A 16,446-nucleotide genomic window follows, 5' to 3' on the forward strand; every position below is an offset into this window, starting at 1 on the left:
CACAAGTTAGAACTTAATTATTGTTTGCTGTTCCCCAAAGTGCAATGAGGAGGTCTTGGATGTAAAAATTCTAGGGCTGCAGTCTTTGCCCCTCTAACCTCCTCTACAACCTCTCTTGACCCTCTATAGCATGGCTGATCCTAAGCTAAGCACACAGCTGGCCCTCAATAAAAGCTAACTGAAAGTCACTCCTACTCTTTTCCTCACCAACACCTTCTCCCAAATCAACCCCAATCTCTTAACTTCATAAGCCCATCTCTGGGTAAGGGAACAGGGCTGCATTGCTCATTCCCACTGTTGCAGGGTCATTTGCATTTTAAAGCTTCTGCCAGGGGAACAGCATGGGCTCAGGCTGAGCAGCCCCTTCTCTACCAGAGCTTTCAAACTGGCCAAACCTGTTAGCTCCTGTACAAAGAGGTCAAGGTAGGCTGTTATAAGGATTAACCAAGTTATATATATAGAAATAACAGTGTCTGGCACATATTATATACTATGTAAGTACTATTAGTTTTACATATACTATTCTTTGTAAGATTTTAGGATTTTTTTTTTAAAGACAAGATCAGGAAAGAAATTTTTCCTGTGATTCTAAGCTGAGATATATCATGAGCCCAGGCTGTAACAATTCATCTAGGCATTCTCAGCTCAGCCAAGAGGCAGTTTACACTCCAAGTTTTAGCAATGTGCAAGGGAAGATTAGAGCAGAAAATTCTGGTCCATTCTTTCCCAAGCAGCAAGACGAAGGTTTAGCAAAACTATCTACTTCCTCTTAAACTCATTGTTAGTGTAGGGATCTCTCTCACCTCCCAAACCTAGAAAGGCAAAGAGTCCCAGAGTCTTGGGGAAGAGGGTTTAATGAGAGATGAGGAGATCCAAACCCAGGGAAAAAAATCACTCTGCTTCAAATATATAACCAGCCTAGTGTGTCTCTCTGGGGAACAGTAAATGGCCAGGAAAACTTTGTCCAGAACTAGGAGATGGGTAATCACAGGGGGAGGTAATCACTTGAGGGAGGAATGAAGATGGAGAGAATAGAGTAGTAATATATTCTGGATGCTAGCTCCCATACACCCCTAGTGTAGGAGAGGAGGAGGAATCTTGTGTATTTGCCTATATATAAGGATTTCTAAGCCTTTATATAACTAAACCCAGAGGCCTTCCAGAGCCACTGCTGCCCCTGGGCCTGGAGCCAGAGCTCTCTGGCTTACATCTCAACTTACAATAACCTAAGGCCAAGTCTAATGCCAGCACCCAGCATAGACACTTCCTCTGGGGAATGCTTACCACTCAGACATACTTTCTTTTATACATCCTGCTCTTAACCACCCTCCTAAACCAGTATCTTCTGTCCTTCTGGGATTGGAATTCTATAATTAAGAATGACAGAGCTGTGAGGGCCCTTAGAAATCACTTGGTCCCATCCTCACGGCACAGATAGGAAAAGTAATGACCAGAGAGGTCAGGGACCTGCCCATGGAGACACAGCAAGTGGAATAACCAGTATTAGAACCCAATACTCTTGACTCCTAGGTGAGTGCTCCTTTCATATTCCCACACTGCTTCCCTAACAGAATTAATAATAGTTAACATTTATTGTATGTTTACTATATGTGAAGCCCTGTTCCAAGTGTTTTAATTCATTAACTCATTTAATCTTCATAACAAGCTGATGAGGTAGTTACTATTATCCTGGTTTACAGAAGAATACAGAGAAAGACCTGTTCTATTTATTCCTTATCTATGAAGTGAGAATTGTAGGGGAGGCGGGGGGCAGAAGCTACGAAAGTCCACCAGTGAGAATCAAACATTGCTGCTGGAGGAGCAGTACTGTACTACCAGAGAATCTGGGGGAGCATATAAACCACTCAGGCACAGCTTTGTGTGAATCAGTCACAAGACTTGCCCTGAAATCCAGCAGAGATCAGATGGCATGGAAAAAAGATATTTTAATTGTGTGTAGGGCAGAAGATGAGGAAAAGGAAAGACAGGGAACTGAGGATCCAGGGTACTTGGGAGTTGAGGGCAGAGGGATGGAACAAATGAAGTAGGCAGTTAGAAGAACTTAGAGATAGGCTCTGTGCCCCACACTCACCCATTTCCACCCTCTGTTTCCTGGAGTCAGATTCTCAGGACTCATAAGGTCTTTGCCTTCCAAACAAGAAAAAAAAAAAACAAATAAGAAAAGGAATACAGGCCTTCAGGGCTGGGGTGTGGGAGGAGCACAGGGCCAGTGCTTTTCCATCAGCCCATTGGCTTCTCTTGCAAGCTAAGGAATCTTGCAGAGATGGAGAACAATGAGTGTAGCCTTGTATCCTGTTCAGGATTCTGTCATAGCCAGGACAGACAAGTAGGAAGCCTCTGCCCACCAGCCCTTGTGCTGCTCCAGAAACCCTCCCATTTGTTCTGACTGGCCAGCTCTCTTCTGAAACCCCAGATAGGCTCTTTCTTCACCTGACCCCATTCCCAAACCTTGGTCCCCTGGTTCTTCCTTATTCTGTTCCATACGACTAAAAATGGGAAAACAGGAAAGGCAAATGTGCCTTTGTCACTGGTTTGAGGCTAGTAAAAATAATGGAGGCTCTTAGTTAAACTAGGCTTCAGGATTACCTGACAAACAATGATCATGACCCACACACTCTGTTGCCTACGTTCTCCTGTCCTCTAGCCTTACCTCCAACTCCCAACAACCTCCCATTACCAGGGCCATGAAGAACAAAGGACTGACTATACAGACTCTCCTACCTCACAGTCTTCAGCCTGAGGGTCCAACCTTTCCTATCCATTTTTATCTTTCAACAGCCCAGTTCTTGACCTCTTGAGCCCCAATCTAGCTTGCAGAATGGTAGTTATGAAAGCACCAAGAGAGCAAGAAGCAGGTTGAGGGGGTGGGGAATCAAGGAGGAAGGAAATAAATGGCTTGTTACGAAAGGACTTACTTCTGGGAAACCAGAGGCAGTCTGGCATAATGGTGTTCTGATCACTGCCTCTGATGAGCTGATATGAATAATTTCTCTCTCATTCAGAGAGAAGCTCTGAAAACTCAAGGATAAAGAACTATTTAAGAACTTCATAATTTTTCATTTTCTGAGTGCTTGTGCCACCACTCACTGATTTTCATCCCACCCCATCTTTCATGCTTTCTCTTTCCTCCCTTCTGTTTTTCTCCCCAGCCCTTAACTTGCCATTGTATGGATTGAAGTACTGAAGATGAGAAGAATTTTAATCTGTTGAAGACAATTTTTTTCCCTTACTGTTCTTTTTTGTACCAAAAAAATTTCTTTCTGAAATGGCCTAAACTATGTTGTTTTATTTGCATGTGGTCTTTAATAAGGTTTTCTGGAGTTACATTTTACTTGAGTATGGTCTTCAATTAGATGTTCTAGAATTTGGTTGCCCTAATAAAGGAATGAAGAAATGGGAGAGTAGGCTAATTTAAAAGGATGGCTTGAAGGCTGGACTCAGAGTTTGACTTCAGGTGCTAGGAAGGACTGGTACCCTCTGATCATGGACCTAGTTGTAAGCTCTGAGAATCAAACTCAAGGAAAATGTAGTGAACCCCTAAGGGCTACCTGTGCTACTGATGCTGCTTCTCCCCCTCATAACTCAGAAGAGCATGGCCCAGGGAGACTTCCATAAAGGTCTACTGGAACTCAAACTGTGCCTTCTTTCCTTCACCTATTGGCCCCTAACCCCACAGTTTTCAAATGAAATTGATGAGGGAGAGAGGTTAGGTTATGGACATCACCAATGTCCCTGGTGTCTAAGAACAAGCTCCCCAAACAGTCAGTCCCAGAAGGCAGGCCAAAGTGAAGAGATCACAGTTGCTGGGAGAGAAGTGTGATGGAGAGCCTAAGAATAGGTGGGAAGGAGGGGAAAAAAACATGTTTTGTGCATCTATCCTGCCTTTTGGTTACAAAGCAGTGGTGAAGGTAGAGCTACCTGGAGGAACAGACTCACAGGAATGTCAGAACTAAGAAGGATCTTGGAGATTATTTAGCTTGACCATCTCTTGGGCACCAGCCCAGAGGATGATCTCAGAGCCCATGGAATTCCATTGTGAACACAATTGGGTTTCCACGAAACATGTCATTATTGAAAATCAGAAATGTAGTCCAATCCAGTGTTACAGATGGCAAACCAAGGCCCAGAGAGAGTAAGGTTCTTGTCCAAAGTCATGTCTGGAACTCAGGTCTCCTGACTCATTACTAAACAAATAAAGCAGTATTACAAAGAGAAATACTTCATGCTTATGTAGTATTTTAGTTCTTTAAAACTGTATGTTCCCACAGATCATTTAATTTTCTCCTTCCTGTGGCAAAATCAGTATATTTTTTAAATTATTTAACTAAAGAGAACCTAAAGCTCAGTGAGAAACAGCTTGTCCAAGGTGGCAATAACAAGATGGCTTCACCCATATCACACTCAGGATGGCTTTGGCAAATCAGCAGTACCCAAAGCACCAATCACACAGCAATAGCTCTGTTTGTCTCACACATAACCCCCCTCCTTGCCTCTGTCACTGAACTATGCTCTTTATATTACCTGTCTCAGAGAAAGCATGTCTGACAGCACTAAATACATCCCTAGTTGTTCCACCTTTCTCTCTGCCTCTATTGTACTCCACCCCAAAATCTTCACATGGACCATGGATCCCAAGGCAGAAATGGAAATTTCACTGCCAGATGTATGGATATGTGCTTATTTTCAGGGTTTTTTTCATTTACTAAGCACCTAATGCTTAACAGAAAAACATTATACACATATGTACATAACTAACTAGACAGTGATAACTAGTTTATGTGTGTGAGAGAGAAACTGAGAGGGAGAGAGGGAGGAGAGAGAGAGAAACACATGGTGAGAGAGAGAGAGAGAGGGAACTTTCAGAGAAAATTGTATACTTCTGAAGTGTACTCCTTTTGAAAGAACAGACTCTGGGGCCTTGTAGAGGAGGTAGTATTTGATCTAGGCCTTAAAGGATGAACAAAATTTGGCTATGTGGAAATGGAGGAAGGGAAGAACATTTTAGATGGGAAGCCTGAAAGAAAGCACAGAGGAAGAAGAAATTTGATGTGTGTAGAATTGAAAGTAAGTTGTTAACTTTGACTGGTATTCAGGAATTTTAAACTATAGTAGAAGGAATAACAACAAAAAAGCAGTTTGGTAACAGACAGAATTAGACTTAAGGCTAAAGAGTTTGGACTATCTTGTGTAAGTAATGTGGGAGTGTTGACACCATCAGATTTATTTTAAGTAGGTGAGTTACACCATCAGGTTTGTTTTTAAAAGATCACTCTGGTAAAGGTCCAGATGAGAAATAATGAGAGCCTGACATAAGAGATAGGGAGAGGGGTTGAAAAGGAGCAATTTCCAATCAGCACTAATAATATTTTGTAAAAAAAATTTCATAAGCTTTGAAGAATCATGCTGCATAAAGGTGTATTACAAAATAAAGAAATTTCACAGATCCATCAGCAAAACAAAAACGACAGACAAATGGGAAAATAATCTGAAGAGATAATTCACAGAAAAAAATATAAATGGCCAATAAGCATATTTTCATATGCCCAATCTCTGTAGTAGTAAGGGAAATGCAAATCACTCAAAATGTATATTTCATTCATAAGATATACACAAACTAAAAGATGGCTTGATGAATGTATAGAGAGATGAACAGATGGGTATGTGATAAAGCAAACACAGTTAAATGTTAAGCGCAGAATCTAGGCATGGATATATGGGTGTCAAAATAATTATATAATTCTTTCAACTTTTGTTTACATTTGGAAATGTACATAATAAAATGTTGGGAGGGGAGCAGAATTTTAAAGCATAAACTCTTTAGTACAAAAATTCCATTTCTAGGAATCTACCTTACAGAAATAGATGCTCATGTACACATGGGTAATTAACTGTCAAGGAGGTACCCTGCATCCATTTATAAAGAAGAACTGGAAGCTACTTAGCTATCTATCAAAAAGGAAAATTTAAGTACATTATGGCATAGCTATGCTATGAAATATTACACAGTTGTTTTAAAAATGAGGTAAATCTATACACTGACATGATATTTCCAAAACAGATTGTGAACTGAAAAATGCAAATTTCAGAATTAAATGTAAAGCATGACACATTTAAATTTAAAAACAATACTCTTAGGTGTATATGTATGTATATATTTTTGGACACACATAGAGAAAGGATGAAAAGAATACACAGAAAAGTAAACTCTATTTACCTCTGCAGAGGAGCATTTGGCAAGGGGAAAATCATGGAGGTTACTTTTGCTTTTTGTTCTGTGTACTCCTGTATCGACTGAGTTGTTTTCATTATCATATTTCACTCCCATATTTTATTTATTTGTTTGTCATTCACTGTTTATCTATTCTTTACTTATCATCCATTCATATATTATCATGCACTGATTTTATTCATCAATCCATCCAACTACATATCTATAATTTTTTGATACATTTAAGTAAGTTGCAATATTACTGTTTAAAAAAGACAATAAAACACATCACTACTGAGGAGCCAAGATGGTGGCATGAGTAGAGCAGACGAAATCTCCTCCTAAAAACCATATATACTTTTGAAAATACAACAGATAAAACTATTCCTAAAAGATAGACCAGAAGATACAGTACAACAGCCAGGCTACATCTACATCTGCAAGAACTCAGCATCTCATGAAGGGGATAAGATACAAGCTACAGCCAGGTGGGACCTGAGCACTCCCTACACCCCAGCTCCCCAGTGGGAAGAAAGGAATTGGAGTGGGGAGGGAGTGAAAGAGCAGGACTGCTAAATAACCAGCTCTAGTAATCCACACCGGGAACACAGACACATATTGCATGGTGTGCTGGATATTAGAGAAACGGAAAAGTGAAATCTGCTAGTGGGTCCCTGCAACCGGCTCCCCTGGGACAAAAGAAAAGCAAGTGATTTTTGAAAGTCTTAAAGGGACAGGGGCCTCACAGCTGGACAGAAGTGTCCTGGCACGCTCAGCCAAGCAGCAAGGAATCCCAGGGAACATCGGGCACCCCAGCCCCTGAGGAGGCAATGCAGCCCTGAGGCCCCTCATGGTGATAAACAGCCTGCCAGTCATTCCCCCTCCAGTGTGGCCCTGCCACAGCGGCCGAGCAGCCGTGGGTGCGCACGCAGGGGTGGGGCAGTCGAGGAGTGGCCATGCCCACAGCAACTGAACAGAATCTCCACCCAGCACGCAGCAGCCCAGAGGCCACTGCCGCTGAGCACTGCCCGACACAGGCAGAGGAAACCGGGGCAAGGCACAAAGGGATGCCGTTCTCACAGGAGAGCACACCCAGTGAGCCTGCCACTCCCTGCAGGGCTCTGGGCTACACTGATGGTGACCCTGCCTATGGAAGCTTAGGAGATTAATCCGGAGGCTGTGCCAGTTGTGTGGATAACCTACAAAAGCAGCAGAGAAGGGGAAGGTGACCAGAAAGCATGAAAGGACTTTGTTCTCCCAGCTGACACATGTGCTACCTACCTACAACTACCTCTATTGCCATGAAAAGGCAGAAGAATTTGGTCCAGTCCAGAATTACCCAGCCAATCCCCAAGAGAGGGCCTGGGGAGATAGACTGAACAAATCTTCCTGAAAAAAAATTCAAAATAAAGGTCATAACCATGCTGAAGGAGATGCAGAGAAATATGCAAGAGCTAAAGGATCAAGTTAGGAGGGAGAATACACAAATAAAACAATCTCTGGAAGGACTTAAGAGCAGACTGGATGAGGTGCAAGACCCCGTTAATGGAATAGAAATCAGAGAACAGGAACACAGAGAAGCTGAGGCAGAGAGAGATAAAAGGATCTCCAGGAATGAAAGAATATTAAGAGAATTGTATGACCAATCCAAATGGAACAATACTCGCATTATAGGAGTACCAGAAGAAGAAGAGAGAGAAAAAGGGATAGAAACTGTCTTTGAAGAAATAATTGCTGAAAACTTCCCAAAACTGGGGGAGGAAATAGTCTCTCAGACCATGGAAGCCCACAGAACTCCCAACACAAGGGACCCAAGGAGGACACCACCAAGACATATAATAATTAAAATGGCGAAGATCAAAGACAAGGACAGAGTATTAAAGGCAGCCAGAGAGAGAAAAACAGTCACCTACAAAGGAAAACCCATCAGGCTATCATCAGACATCTCAACAGAAATCTTACAGGCCAGAAGAGAATGGCATGATATATTTAATGTAATGAAACAGAAGGGCCTTGAACCAAGAATACTGTATCCAACAAAACAAGCATTTAAATATGAAGGAGGGATTCAACAATTCCCAGACAAGCAAAAGTTGAGGGAATTTGCCTCCCACAAACCACCTCTACAGGATATTTTAAAGGGACTGCTCTAGATCGAAGCACTCCTAAGGCTAAATAGATGTCAACAGGGAAAATAAAATCACAACAAAGAAAGCAGACCAACCAAATACGAACTAAAGGCAAAAAATAAAATCAACTACTCACAAAAGCAGTCAAAGGAAACACAAAACAGCACAAAATAAAACACCTAACATACAAAGAATGGAGGAGAAGGAATAAGAAGGGAGAGAAAAAAAGAATCATAAGACTGTGTTTATAATGGCTTAATAAAAGAGTTTAGTTAGACAGTTATACAGTAAAGAAGCTACCCTTGAACCTTTAGAAAACACAAATCTAAAGCCTGCAATGGCAATAAGTACATATCTTTTAATAATCACGCAAAATGTAAATGGACTGAATGCACCAATCAAAAGACACAGAGTCATAGAATGGATAAAAAAAGCAACACCCATCTATATGCTGCTTACAAGAGACTCACCTCAAACCCAAAGACATACATAGACTAAAAGTCAAGGGATGGAAAAAGATATTTCATACAAACAACAAGGAGAACAAAGCAGGTGTTGCAGTACTTCTGTCAGACAAAATAGACTTCAAAACAAAGAAAGTAACAAGAGATAAAGAAGGACATTACATAATGATAAAGGGCTCAGTCCAACAAGAGGATATAACCAATATAAATATATATGCACCCAATACAGGAGCACCAATATATGTGAAACAAATACTAACAGAATTAAAGGAGGAAATAGAATGCAATCCATTCATTCTAGAAAAACTTCAACACACCACTCACTCCAAAGGACAGATCCACCAGACAGAAAATAAGTAAGGACACAAAGGCACTGAACAATGTATTAGAACAGTTGAACCTAACAAACATCTACACAACTCTACACCCAAAAGCAGCAAGATACTCATTCTTATCAAACGCACATGGAACATTTTCCATAACAGACCACATAATAGGCCACAAAAAAAGCATCTGTAAATTCAAAAAGATTGAAATTCTACCAAACAACTTCTCAGACTCCAAAGGTATAAAACTAGAAATAAATTGTACAAAGAAAACAAAAAGTCTCACAAACACATGGAGGCTTAAGAACATGCTCCTAAATAATCAATGGATCAATGACCAAATTAAAACAGAGATCAAGCAATATATGGAGACAAATGACATAACAGCACAATGCCCCAACTTCTGTGGGACACAGCGAAGGCAGTTCTAAGAGGAAAGTATAAGTAATCCAGACCTATTTAAAGAAGGAAGAACAATCCAAAATGAATAGTCTAAAGTCACAATTAATGAAACTGGAAAAAGAAGAACAAATAATGTCCAAAGTCAGCAGAAGCGGGGACATAATAAAGACCAGAGAAGAAATAAACAAAATTGAGAAGAGTAAAACAATAGGAAAAAAATGAATGAAATCAAGAGCTGGTTCTTTGAGAAAATAAACAAAATAGATAAGCCTCTAGCCAGACTTATTAAGAGAAAAAGAGAATCTACACAGATAAACAGAATCAGAAATGAGAAAGGAAAAATCATGACGGAACCCACAGAAATACAAAAAATTATTACAGAATACTATGAAAATCTATATGCTAACAAGGTGGAAAACCTAGAAGAAATGGACAACTTCCTAGAAAAATACAACCTTCCAAGACTGACCAAGTAAGAAACAGAAAATCTAAACAGACCAATTACCAGTAACAAAATTTAATCGGTAATCAAAAAACTACCCAAGAACAAAACCCCTGGGCCAGATGCTGGGCCACTGCTGAATTTTATCAGACATATAGAGATGACATAATACAGATTCTCCTTAAAGTTTTCCAAAAAATAGAAGAGGAGGGAATACTGCCAAACTCATTCTATGAAATGAGTTTCATTCTATGAAATTCTAATACCAAAATCAGGCAAAGACCCCACCAAAAAAGAAAATTACAGACCAATATCCCTGATGAACATAGATGCAAAAATATTCAACAAAATATTAGCAAACCAAATTCAAAAATACATCAAGAGGATCATACAGCATGATCAAGTGGTATTCATCTCAGGGATGCAAGGATGATACAACATTCGAAAATCCATCAACATCATCTACCACATCAACAAAAAGAAGGACAAAAACCACATGATCATCTCCATAGATGCTGAAAAAGCATTTGACAAAATTCAACACACATTCATGATAAAAACTCTTAACAAAATTGGTATAGAGGTCAAGTATCTCAACATAATAAAGGCCATATATGCCAAACACACAGCCAACATCATACTTAACAGTGAGAAGCTGAAAGCTTTTCCTCTCAGACTGGGAACAAGACAGGGATGCCCACTCTTCTCACTGCTATTTGACATAGTACTGGAGGTCCTAGCCATGGCAATTAGACAAAACAAGGAAATACAAGGAATCCAGGTTGGTAAAGAAGAAGTCAAACTGTCACTACTTGCAGATAACATGATATTGTACATAAAAAATCCTAAAAACTCCACTGCAGAACTACTAGAACTAATATGGGAATTCAGCAAAGTTGCAGGATACAAAATTAACACACAGAAATTTGTAGCTTTCCTATACATAAACAATGAACTAATAGAAAGAGAAATCAGGAAAACAATTCCATTCACAATAGCATCAAAAATAATAAAATACCTAGGAATAAACCTAACAAGGAAGTGAAAGACCTATACCCTAAAAACTACAATACCCTCTTAAGAGAAATTAAATAGGACACTAACAAATGGAAACTCATCCCATGTTCTTGGCTAAGAAGAATTAATATTGTCAAAATGGCCATCCTCCCTAAAGCAATCTATAGATTCAATGCAATGTCCATCAAAATACCAACAGCATTCTTCAACGAACTGGACAAATAGTTCTAAAATTCATATGGAACCACAAAAGACCCTGAATTGCCAAAGCAATCCTGAGAAGGAAGAATAAAGTAGGGGGGATCTCACTTCCCAACTTTAAGCTCTACTACAAAGCCACAGTAATCAAGACAATTTGGTACTGGCACAAGAACAGACCCACATACCAGTGGAACAGAATAGAGATTCCAGGTATTAACTCAAACATATACAGTCAATTAATATATGATACAGGAGCCAAGGACACACAATGGGGAAACGACAGCCTCTTCAACAGCTGTTGTTGACAAAACTGGACAGTTACATGTAAGGGAATGAAACTGGATCATTGTCTAACCCCATACACAAAAGTAAACTGGAAATCGATCAAAGACCTGAATGTAAATCATGAAACCATAAAACTCTTAGAAAAAAACATAGGCAAAAGTCTCTTAGACATAATCATGAGTGACTTCTTCATGAACATATCTCCCTGGGCAAGAGAAACAAAAGGAAAAATGAACAAGTGGGACTACATCAAACTGTACAGCAAAGGACACCATCAATAGAACAAAAAGGCATCCCACAGTATGGGAGAAATATTCATAAATGACAGATCCGATAAAGGGTTGATATCCAAAATATATAGAGCTCATGTACCTCAACAAATAAAAAGCAAATAATCCAATTAAAAAGTGGTCAGAGGAGCTGAACAGACAGTTCTCCAAAGAAGAAATTCAGATGGAATTTAAGAAACATAATGGTGTTTAAGAAACATAATGTTCCTCATGTAATTGTAGAGTAATGATACCAAAATAAAAGAAAATTTAAAAAATTTAATAATACACATCACTATTAACTATAGATAGTTAAGAGCTAAGTAAATCAGGGATGGAGTGGTGTACATTGGATGCTAGGAAAGGAAAGATGAAGATGGCTCTGGTATTCACTGGATAAATACAAGGCAAACAGCTTGGGAGCTGCATTCTGCAACTAGAAAGAGAAAACAATGCCCCAACATGGCTGGTGTTAAGGGCAGAGCAATTGTCTCTAGAAATATGAGAAGTGTTGATTGAGGATGGAAAGCGTTTGTTGTGATTTTAAGCCTTCAGTTCAAAATAGATCCCAGCCTTATTACTTAAATTCTGGACAAAGTCTCTTAGTCTAAAATAGGTTCATCCATTGAGGATTCAAATTTTATCTTTCATAGAACGTTAGAGCTAGAAAGGACTGATGAATCATTGAGGCCAATCTACCCTACTCCCATACTACAGGTATAAAAACTGAAGCTCAGAGAGGGAAAGGGACTTGATAGAATCAGTCTCCTGACTCCCAGGCCAAGGTTCTTTCCATTTCTGCAGCAGGTCTGGCTGTACTTCTTCAATATCACTACCTCCACCTCAGAAACCTGGATCTACTCTTGAACCCATTCATGGTCTCCAAACTCTTCTTCTGAGTGGTGTTCATCATTGACTCAAGTCACATGACCTAGAAGATTTTTGCCTTTCCCTGCCTTTCCCCAACTCCCTACTATGCCCTCTGCCCATCAGCCTTTGACAGTCAGTGTGAATTACATTTTATCCACTTGCCACTTCTTCCACCATCCCTCAACAGGCAACAAAGCTGGCCACCTAGCAAAGGGCCATATGCATGCACTATCCCAAGGATGGCCCACTCCAGCCCTATATTGTTTATTCTCCACTGGCGTGGGGAGGTACTATCTACCATCAGCAGACCGTTTGCTAAATGAAGTTCCCCAAGATGGAGGTACTGCCATGCCTTGAATGTCTGAGCAGAATGGAGAATAGGTAAGGCATTTTCATTACAGGAGGCTTTACCAGTGTCGTGGTTATTTACTCACCAGCACTGCCCAGATCACAAAGCAGGCCTGACTGCTAATGTTTTTACAGAAGCAAGTCCAGAATGCCTGGGTCTGGTGTTCAAAGGCTTCCTTAGCACCCTCAACTTCTATTTCCCAGTTTTGGCTCAGCAGTCACACTAGCCATTAGCTGTACCCTGCTCATCCAGCATCTCCTTACCTCCATTAAGGCACATGTGTTATTTTCTTGCCCAGGAAGGCTGTCCCACCTCTGCTGTCCTGCTCTGTTAGTGTAAACCCTAACCAGACCCCTTGAAGGCTTACAACAAGTGCTTTTTGACAACACACTGAAACCAGAAACACTCATCTAACATCAGGACACCCTAAAGCCGCAGGCCTCAAGAGGTAGGCTGAGCTGCCCTAGGTGAACAGCTGAGATTACATCCAAGGGCTCCCAAACTGCTAGTCCAGTGTATTTGTCACTGTTATACATGGCTTCTGCCTTTTCTGTACCTTCCCCAAAGCAACTTACTGCCTCATAATATCATTTATGGTCCTTGTAGCCACCTTTCCCATGACAGACTTGAAGCACCCTAAGGGCAGGAGCCTATTTTATCCCATCTTCTCTGCCCTCATCTCCAATTACTCAACACAGTGTACCACACCAACAGATGCTCTTTACTTTTACACAACAGGCCAGGGTAATTGCTTTGGCAGTGACCAAGAAGCAATGCAGCTGCTATAGGAAAATCCAAATGACATCAAAGGGGGCCCTGTGTTTTTACCCTTCAGAGACTTTGGCTGTTTGGAAACACTGCAGCGGTTCAAAACCTGTCTTAGTTGAATAGACACAGAGTCACATATATCAGCCAATGACAGAGAGCAGCACTGTAGTTCCCCTGCAGGGGTCCATAATCAAGATACTAAGGAGCTGACTCTACAACTCCCATAAACAAGAGTGTGCAAGAAACCAAAGCCTAGTTTGTTTCTTTCAGTTTTTTACTTTTGCTGGTCAAAGGGATCTCATGAGATAACCTAATGAACTCTAACTTTACAGATGGGGTCTTGGGGTCTAGAGAGATTCTGGGACTTCCCTAAAGTCAAAACATGACTGGGTGACAAAATCTCAATTTCTTGTTCAAGCCTCCTTCAGCTGCACAAATCAATAGGTGGTTGTCACCAACCTCATCTTAACCTGAGATCAGAAAGAGCTTCAGCTTAGATTAGCTGAGTGTCTCCTTTCATAAGATAAGAAGTGCCTATTTGTTTTTTGTTTCAAACATCCTGTCTTTGACTGGCTACCCCACCCTCACACGTCCTCTTCTTGTCAAGGGAAGATGTCTCCAGCTGTCCACACTGAACCAATCTAGACTTTCAAAAGCTCAGCCTTTTCTTGAGGTACCCAGTTAGAATAACTATCCTGGAGTTAAATGTGCATTTCTGCCAACCTGGTGGTTACCCAGAGAGGCTGCTTTTGCAAGCTAAGTATAACCATTTCTTGCTAAGCTGAGCCTTCAACTCAGGGAATCACAGCATGGGTACAGTGAAGAGTCTGGACCTGAGATCCCCTTAGGGTCTCAGGTTCTTTCTGCTTTAAAAAATAATTTCTGATCCCTTAATTTAGGATTTTGAATGCTCAAGGTCTGAAGAATCCTGTTAGTCACATAGCACAAATCTCCACAAGGCAGAAATCCCCCACAATACAGAAGTCACGGTCTTTTCTGCTTAAGGGCCTCTAGTGACTCCAATACCTCCCAGCCATTCCATCCCATTATTTAACAAATCTAAGCCTTCCTAAGTGTTAAGTGGAATAATTTATGTAAAGTACTTAGCAAAGTGCCTGATACAGAGTAAAAGCACTCTTCCCTCCCTATTAGAAAGTGCTTCCTTATAGTAAGCTTAATTCTTCCTCCCGGTGGCTTCAACCCTGTTGAATTCCCACCTATCCTGGGTTCTCCTTTCTGGGTCCACACAGGACAAACATAATCCTTATTCACATTACAGACAGCTTTGCAGACATTTGAAGAAAGCACCCCTGCTCTGCTAACACTTCCCTCAACATGATTCACTGAAAATAGACAATACATCCATCCATATTTCATTTTCCTGCAAATAGGCAGCTTAAGATCAGCCTCACTTCCCACAAAAAGGTGACGTTTGTCACCTACCAGAGGTTGTCACTACATCTCTGCCTGGAGAGTTGGGCCCACAAGTGCACTTACCCTGTAGCCTCACGCCCCTTACACCTCAAGCAATGAGTGAGCAAGCTCAACACCTCAGGACAGCCAAGTGTTGAAGTGACCAGTGCATGAGGTCAGGCCCTCAGGGGAGCCAACAGCTTTCTCCTTCCACTGGTAGCTTCCCCACCCCCCTAACCTTGGCTCCCCACCTCCCCCAACTTCTCTCTTCCCCATTTCCCCATCCCATTCCCACAGAAAGACTCTTGAGGAGTGGGTAAGGTTTTGCCCCCACATCCCTAAATCCATAAACTAGCTTGGTGACCCATACAAACTGTCCGTTGGGCCTTGAGTTGCACCCCCGCTCAATCCCCTATCCTGGAGTCCCCAGTGGTCTTCATATCGCTCCCCAAGTAGCTCCAGGCTCTGCCACTTTCCTCAAGCTCCTGAAAAACTTGAGCTGGTCCAAGGGCGGCACCGGCAGCTTCAGCAGGGAGTGAGCAGCGGGAGTTACCTTGCAAGAGGTGAGCGGCGGCAAACGGCAGCGCTTCGTCTTCGGCCAACTGGACCAGCGACAGGGTAGGTGCCCACCTAGGCTGCACTCTCTCGGCCACGCTGTGCCACGAGGCGGTCAGGGCCACGAACGGTAAACTGGCAGGTGGTTCCGCGTCCCGCGCAGCTTGGATCGAGAAAGATCCACTGACTGGAGGTCCGGCTAACGGGCGGGTAGGCGGCGGCTGGCGTAACCCTGGCGGCTTCGGACGGAGTGCCACTGCATCAGAGCGTCGCTGGTCGCCTCCTCGCCAGACCAAGCGAGAGAACGGCCGTGTTGCTCAGATAGCCCCTGGCTCCCAGCCGCGCCTTGCCGGGCTGCGGCCGCCCCCAGGAAGTTATGCGCGCCCCTTAAGAGTGCTGGCGGAGATGAACGAGGCTCCAGCTAAAGACCCAGGAGGCCTTCATTCAACGGAGCTGCTCCCGTCTGCTGCCCCTCCTCAAAGACTAGCTGCCGGGACTGCAAGTTCTTCGGGTCACAATTGGCGGAAGATGGAGCCGCAAGCGAAGGGGGAGGGGGCTTGAGGGAGGGGAGGGGCCTCAACTCTAAAGTTCAAATTGGAACTCTGCAGTCGGCCGGGAGGAGGCTGGCCCAAGGCCAATGCACAATCCCTCCCGAGTTCCCCAGAGGCGCACTAGGGCGACCTCGCTACTCCCGATGGAGGCCGGGGCACTGGAGAGAGGGTACTTG

General features: G+C 42.1%; 1 protein-coding gene across 2 annotated transcripts in view; it reads right to left on the reverse strand.

The window, feature by feature from the left end:
- The window catches only part of ARHGEF9 (Cdc42 guanine nucleotide exchange factor 9), a 442,967-nt gene extending 426,762 nt beyond the window's left edge, over positions 1–16,205 (reverse strand). For both annotated transcript variants that reach the window (XM_073228002.1, XM_073228001.1), the window contains exon 1: positions 15,718–16,205. The gene's annotated coding sequence lies outside the window, so the exon portion shown is untranslated. The remainder of the gene's footprint in view (positions 1–15,717) is intronic.
- Positions 16,206–16,446: the final 241 nt, after the last annotated feature.

Source organism: Manis javanica, chromosome X (genome assembly GCF_040802235.1).
Source record: "Manis javanica isolate MJ-LG chromosome X, MJ_LKY, whole genome shotgun sequence".
Taxonomy (NCBI): domain Eukaryota; kingdom Metazoa; phylum Chordata; class Mammalia; order Pholidota; family Manidae; genus Manis; species Manis javanica.